General features: G+C 47.8%; 1 long non-coding RNA gene across 1 annotated transcript; it reads left to right on the top strand.

Annotated features, from left to right (window-relative positions):
* Window positions 1-228: 228 nt before the first annotated feature.
* On the top strand, window positions 229-6,351 carry LOC136328577 (uncharacterized). Its single transcript, XR_010730069.1, has 3 exons — window positions 229-1,358; window positions 4,633-4,786; window positions 6,007-6,351. It is a non-coding gene; the product is annotated as an uncharacterized lncRNA (long non-coding RNA).
* The last annotated feature ends 649 nt before the right edge of the window (window positions 6,352-7,000 follow it).

Here is a 7,000-nt window from a genome sequence, read left to right as displayed (position 1 = left end):
TGTCCATAAACAATGGAAGTAAGAATCAACCAAGAGTAAATGAGTGAAGAAGGGCGTGGTGGAAAGGAACCCAAGGGCGGCCCCCTGGCTGGCACGGGGTGCGGAGCAGAGGTCCCACCAGGTGGCGCTGCAGGCGGCGGACGCGCCAGGCTTGCCGGGCCTCGCCGCCCTTGCCGTGTGCACTGACGCCGGCGCTGGGAAGAGCGTGCGGGGAGTAGAGTTGTAAGTCCCACTGGACAATTGGCTCCCGCCGCTCCTTCCATGTCGCGCGGGGCGGAGGAGCCGTGCTGGGTCGCGGCCGAGTGCCGCTGGTGTGGAAGTCGCCGCTGCTGCCTGCTCCTCTGCCCTGCGGCGCGGCAGCCATCGTGCAGGCGCTCCTGTCCCGCCCCGCTGGACGGGTCCTCTCGCTCCTCGGGGAGGGGGAGCTGATGCTCGTGAGGCCGCAGTTCTGGGCGCGGCCACCTTCCCTAATGTCCTCGCCTTGAGTGTTCTCCCGGGCCCGCGGCCCTCACTCCCGGGGACCAGCACCTGCCGTGCCCCGCGTGGTGGTGGCTGCGGTGGCAGCTGGAGGGTGAACTCCCCGCAGGCGACGCAGCCGGGGCTCGGGAGGGTGGGTGAGCCTGGGTTTGTCACGTATGTAAAGCGGTGTGTAAGGTGCGGGGGTGGTTGGGGTTTCCTTGGGCCGGCTCCGTGGCGGCAGCCGAAGGGTTAGCCGCAGCCTGTCCCTTTCCCGAAGGGCGGCCCCGTGGTCCTGAGAGACAGCAGGTGGATTTAGAGGCTCCCGCTAGTCTCCGTAGTTTTGTCTTTTCCAGGGTGTCACCTGTGAAATCTTTCAGGTTGACACTTTTCACTTAGTCTTTTCATTGGTTGAGAGTTGTGGGGGTTTTTTTGTTTTTGTTTTTGTTTTTTTTGTTTTTTCCAGCACTAAGTTGTATTGTTTTGTCTGGGTGGCCCACAGTTTATCCATCACCTCCTGAAGGACATCTTGGTTTCTTCCAAGTTGAGGTGATTAAGGATAAAGCTGTAAACATCCGTGTGCAGGTGTTTGTGTGGACGTGACTTCTCACCTCCTCTGGGTAAACACCTGGTTTCTTTTGATCCCTGTCGCCTGAGCGCAGGGCAGATCCAGGGGTGAGTAGCGGAGTGAGGGACAAGCACAGTGGCGGGAAGCGCAGCAGCACCGTACTCTGAGGTTAAGACCAAGTCCATATAGTAAAGGATGGCCCTGTACCCTCTCTTGAAGTTTTCAGTGCCAAGCAAGCTGAAAGCCCGCATGCTGAGAGCTCTGTCCCCTGGATCCCACAAATCAGAGACTCAAGCTTTCTTCTTTGGGGAAAGGAAACAGCCTGAAAGAAAATGTGTGTGTGCTCAGTCATTCCACAGTGAAGTTCACCAGTTGAAAATCTAGCACTCGTAATAACTTCCAATGAATGGTTCAGTGCCTCGTTTAAAAATATGAATGGCCCTGGCCGGTTGGCTCAGCGGTAGAGCGTCGGCCTAGCGTGCGGAGGACCCGGGTTCGATTCCCGGCCAGGGCACACAGGAGAAGCGTCCATTTGCTTCTCCACCCCTCCGCCGTGCTTTCCTCTCTGTCTCTCTCTTCCCCTCCCGCAGCCAAGGCTCCATTGGAGCAAAGATGGCCCGGGCGCTGGGGATGGCTCTGTGGCCTCTGCCTCAGGCGCTAGAGTGGCTCTGGTCACAAGATGGCGACGCCCAGGATGGGCAGAGCAACGCCCCCCTGGTGGGCAGAGCATCGCCCCTGGTGGGCGTGCCGGGTGGATCCCGGTCGGGCGCATGCGGGAGTCTGTCTGACTGTCTCTCCCTGTTTCCAGCTTCAGAAAAATGGAAAAGAAAAAAAAAAAAAAATGAATGGACAACAAAAGCTCACTGGATATTTAAAAAAGATTTAAACAAGAGAAACAAAGACAACCAACACTAAATATGCAAACAAGCCATCACAAGAATTCAAAAGAAGGAGAAGCAATTAAGGACTCAGAAGACACAAAAGAAAAAGCACGGGAGTAGTCTGCGGGGGAAAAACAAAATTCTGAGGAAAAGAAGGATTTTCAATCTAAAATTCTACACCTAGGCAAATTATCACAGTATTAGGGTAAAATAATGACACTTTCACTCAGGCATATTGAATGATATAAAAAAGGGAGAAGCCAAGAAAGAAAAAGACACTGGATCCAACAAACAGAAGACCCAACAGGGAAGCGAGGGAAAAAGAATTCCCAGGATTTTAGTGATGGGAAGCTGCAGGACGACAGCGAGGCAGCCGGCCTAGTGAGCAACAGGTGCAGAGAAGAGAATGAAGGCGGAGGGCTCCAAGGGATAGTTCTGGGAGGGGGGGACCAGACTTAAAGAGTATCCAAGTATTTGAAAGCATACTGAAATAATTTTTAGTTATATTGGATAGTTTGGAATTGAATTAATGGTTTTTTTTTTAATTTATTCATTTTTAGAGAGGAGAGAGAGAAACAGAGAAGGGGGGAGGAGCTGGAAGCATCAACTCCCACATATGCCTTGACCAGGCAAGCCCAGGGTTTTGAACCGGCGACCTCAGCATTCCCAGGTCGAGGCTTTGAATTAATGGGGGTTTTTTTTTTGTTTGTTTGTTTTCCTGAAGCTAGAAACGGGGAGAGACAGTCAGACAGATTCCCGCATGCGCCCGACTGGGATCCACCCAGCACGCCCACCAGGGGGCGACGCTCTGCCCACCAGGGGGTGATGCTCTGCCCCTCAGGGGCGTCGCTCTGTCACAATCAGAGCCACTCTAGCGCCTGGGGCAGAGGCCAAGGAGCCATCCCCAGCGCCCGGGCCATCTTTGCTCCAATGGAGCCTCGGCTGCGGGAGGGGAAGAGAGAGACAGAAAGGAAGGAGAGGGGGAGGAGTGGAGAAGCAGATGGGCGCTTCCCCTGTGTGCCCTGGCCGGGAATCGAACCCGGGACCTCTGCACGCCAGGCCGACACTCTACCATTGAGCCAACCGGCCAGGGCCTGAATGAATGGTTTTAACATGGATAATTAAGCAAACAAGGAACAAAAAACCAAGGTGATTATTTATTTATTTTTTAAGATTTTATTTATTTTTATTTAAGAAAGGAGAGAGAGAGAGAAGTGGGGAGGAGCAGGAAGCATCAACTCCCGTATGTACCTTGACCAGGCAAGCCCAGGGTTTTGAACAGGCAACCTCAGCATCCTAGTCGACACTTGAATTTCCACTGCGCCACCACCTGTCAGGCCTAAGGTGATTTTTAATACTGGAAAAAAACAAAGTTATTCATGAAAGAAATGTTTTAGTACAGACTATCATAGCTGTGAATAACTAGTTAAAATGATATACATAATGTTTAGGCAAAAATGTGAATGTAACTAATTTGAGAAAATGGGGATAAAGGAATATATGTGAGTGACCATATTTGAGGGAGATGATTTAAGAGCACTAAATCTTCATTTACCATAGTAGTAGCATAGCAATAGGTAACAGCTAAAGTAAAAAATCAAGAAGCACATAATTTAGATACATAAAGTCAGAAGAAACAACCAAAAAAGTTTAAATAAGTTCATTCAGAAGTGTTGGGCCTAGCCTCTGTTGGTGCAGTGGATAGATCGTTGACCTGAAATGCTGCTTTGAAACGCTGGGCTTGCCGGGTCAAAGTACATATGATAAGCAACCAATGTACAACTACAGTGAAGCAACTATGAGTTAATTTTTCTTGCTCCCCCGTCCCCATAAAATCACTAAATACAATCTTAAAAAAAAACAAGTGTGGGAGTTGTGAATGAGAATCAAAGAGTTAGAATGCTGCTGTTTTTCACTGTAAGCTAACAGTTCTATTTAACTTTTTAAAAGAGGTGTATGCACTGATTTGACAAAAAGCAAAAAATGAGAAGAAAAACATATCCACTGACCCATGGTGGCACAGTGGATACAGTGTTGACCTGGGATGCTGAGGTCCCAGGTTTGAAACCCCAAGGTAGCTGGCTTGAGCACAGTGTCTCCGGCTTGAGCATGCGATCGACATGATCCCTTGGTCATTCATTGGCTTGAACCCAAAGGTCGCTGGCTTGAAGCCTAAGGTTGCTGGCTTGAGCAAGGTGTCACTGGCTTAGCTGGAGGTCCCTGGTCAAGGCATGTATGAGAAGCAGTGAACAACTAAAGTGACACAACTATGACTTGATACTTCTCATCTCTCTCCCTTTCTGTCTCTAAAAATAAGAAACACAACCACACATGTGGTCTAAGTTCCCAAATAATAGTTGTATAGCAATATTTCTCTCTCTTCCCCCACCTATTCAAGGATCTCCTCTGCTCCCTCCTAAAGCGTTCTTGGGCTCTCTACGTGTTATCTTACAAGTGTTGAGTGACTGTGTTCTCTTGGCTGCCTTGAAGTTTCAGTTCTTGCTCTCTCTCTCCTGAGACCTGCAGAAGGCCACACTGCCAGCTGCCGCCTGTCACTGATTCTCTGTTCCCAGGCTGCCAGTGCCTGGTGTCAGATTGTTGATGTTTGAGCCAGTAGCACTATTTGTCACTGCCGAAGCTGCTGGCTTCAAGGCTATTGACACTTGACACCCTCACAGCCCCTACACGGTTGTTTTCCTAAGTGGGAGAAATTTCTCTCATTCACAGAATGAAGTAATGATGTTTTCCCTTGATCATCGCTTTTATCTTTCATCTTATGAACACTGCGGACATGCATTTACACAATGGAGTACCTTGGACTGGCTGCTAGAAAGCTAAATCTGCTTGTAATTCTTCCTGGTGGTCTCTTCAGAAGATCCAGGTATGGGTTGGCATCCGTGGCTTGGAACTCCTGCATAGCAATATCTGTATATAATTAGTTTATAGTTTATGTGTTAGTCTTTGTTCAGTGTGAGATTTCTAGGTTAAACTCCCTGTTAAAACTAAGCATTTGAATTTTAACAAGTAAACGGTACATTTTTATTAAGTAATTTTGAGATGCAATTACTGTATTCTCCCATATATAAGATGCTTTAATGCATAAGACACACCTTAATTTTGGGGCCCAGAATTTGAAAAAAAATGTGTTACATCAGGTTATTGAACTTGTTTTTGTGTGTGTGTGTGTGTGTGTGTGTGTTTGTGACAGCCAGAGAGAGTCAGAGAGATGGACAGATAGCCAGGAAGGAAGAGAGATAAGACGCATCAATTCTTTGTTGTGGCTTCTTAGTTGTTCATTGATTGATTTCTCATATATGCCTTGACCGGGGGGCTACAGCAGACCGAGTGACCTCTTGCTCAAGCCAGTGACCTTGGGCTCAAGTTGGTGAGCCTTGCTCAAGCCAGATGAGCTCACATTCAAGTTGGAGACCTCAGGGTCTCAAACCTGGGTCCTCCATGTCCCAGTCCGATGCTCTATCCAGTGAGCCACCACCTGTTCAGGCGAATTCAAGTTTTATTCATCATAAAAGTCATACAACTCATCCACATGAAAGAGCAGGAAATACAAGTAAAAAAAACTACAACCCCTGTATAAGATGTACCCAGTTTTTAGACCTCAACTTTTTCAGAAAAGGGTGTGTTATACATGGGGAAAGATGGCATATCTAATTAGTTATAATCATTTTTAAAAACCCAAATCAATGACATTTTGCATGGAGGGTTTTAAGTATAAATAAGAACTGGAATAAAAAATATCTTTCAAACTTCCACACTGGTCTTGGAATGTGTGTCCACTGTCTTAAAAATTTTGATGAGCTCTGAATTTTCAGGACCACATGTGTGCAGTGGCAGAAGGCTCAATCTATTCCCAATTGCCCAAATCCAGTGAAATGACAAGATTTTTTAAATTTAAGTATGGAGGTTTAAATATATATCTACAAATTCTTTGACAGTCTTCTCAAATGATGGGACGTAGTTCTCCCCTTGAGTGTGGGTTGGACTTGGTGACTCACTTCTCCTGGGTAAGATGTGTCAGAAGTGACAGTATGTGTCACGAGGTCAGAAAAGCACTGATTTCCTTCTTGCTCTCTGGGCTCACAGGGAGTCCAGCTGCCATGTCAGGGCACCAGCAGCCACGACCTCGCCAGATGTGGCCAGCAGCAACTCCGGCCCCAGCCGAGCCTGCGGCGGATGCAGCCCCAGCGACAGGAGTCTCTCCCAGCAGAGCCAGCGAACTACTTCCAGGTTCCTGACTCAGAAGTTGTAGGCAATGATACACTTACTGCCTTAAAACATCGTTCTAAGTTCTGAATAATTCTGTCATACAGCATTGACAACATATTAAGTATTAATCCTCAACAGCAGTGTTCCCTTCACTAAAAGGTGCTACCTGGGACCTGACTGTGAGAAGTAGAAGCAAATGGAGTCAGACCTGTGGAGAAATGAGACGGGGACAATGGCTTGTCCATATAGACCAGTGGCAGTCAACCTGGTCCCTACTGCCCACTAGTGGGCGTTCCAGCTTTCATGGTGGACTGTAGCAGAGCAACCAAAGTATAAATAAAAAGATAGATTTAACTATAGTAAGTTGTTTTATAAAGATTTATTCTGCCAAACAGCGAAAATCCAACATAAAGTATTTGGCAAGTAATTATTATTATATGCTTTAACTTGCTATAGCTCTGCTTTATAAATTTCATAAAGTTCCTTCCCTAGTTTATAAATCACCATTACTGTGGAACCGGTGGGCGGTTAGAAAATTTTACTACTAACAGAGATACAAAAGTGGACAGGTATAAAAAGGTTGACTTCCCCTGGTATAGACCCACCAACCGCCTGACCAGGATCAGGGTACGGCCCTTGAAGGTGGCGGTTCAGGGAAGAAGAGCATTCCTGTCCCCAGGCCGTAGGCACCCTCAGAACACGCTGTCTCCTACAGGGTCATGGGCAGCAGTTCTCAAGTGGGTGACAGGGTGGGAAGGTCCTTTCTGTCCTGTGTGTACATGAGCAGGTACACAGTCATGGGGGTTCTGGCCTCTAACAGGCTTTGCCCTCATGGCATCTTGTCCTGGCCCAGCGTCCTGATTCTGTGCTT

The sequence above is a fragment of the Saccopteryx bilineata genome, chromosome 3, assembly GCF_036850765.1.
Source record: "Saccopteryx bilineata isolate mSacBil1 chromosome 3, mSacBil1_pri_phased_curated, whole genome shotgun sequence".
Taxonomy (NCBI): domain Eukaryota; kingdom Metazoa; phylum Chordata; class Mammalia; order Chiroptera; family Emballonuridae; genus Saccopteryx; species Saccopteryx bilineata.
Note: the sequence above shows the minus strand (reverse complement) of the source record. Positions and strands in the feature narration are given on the sequence as shown.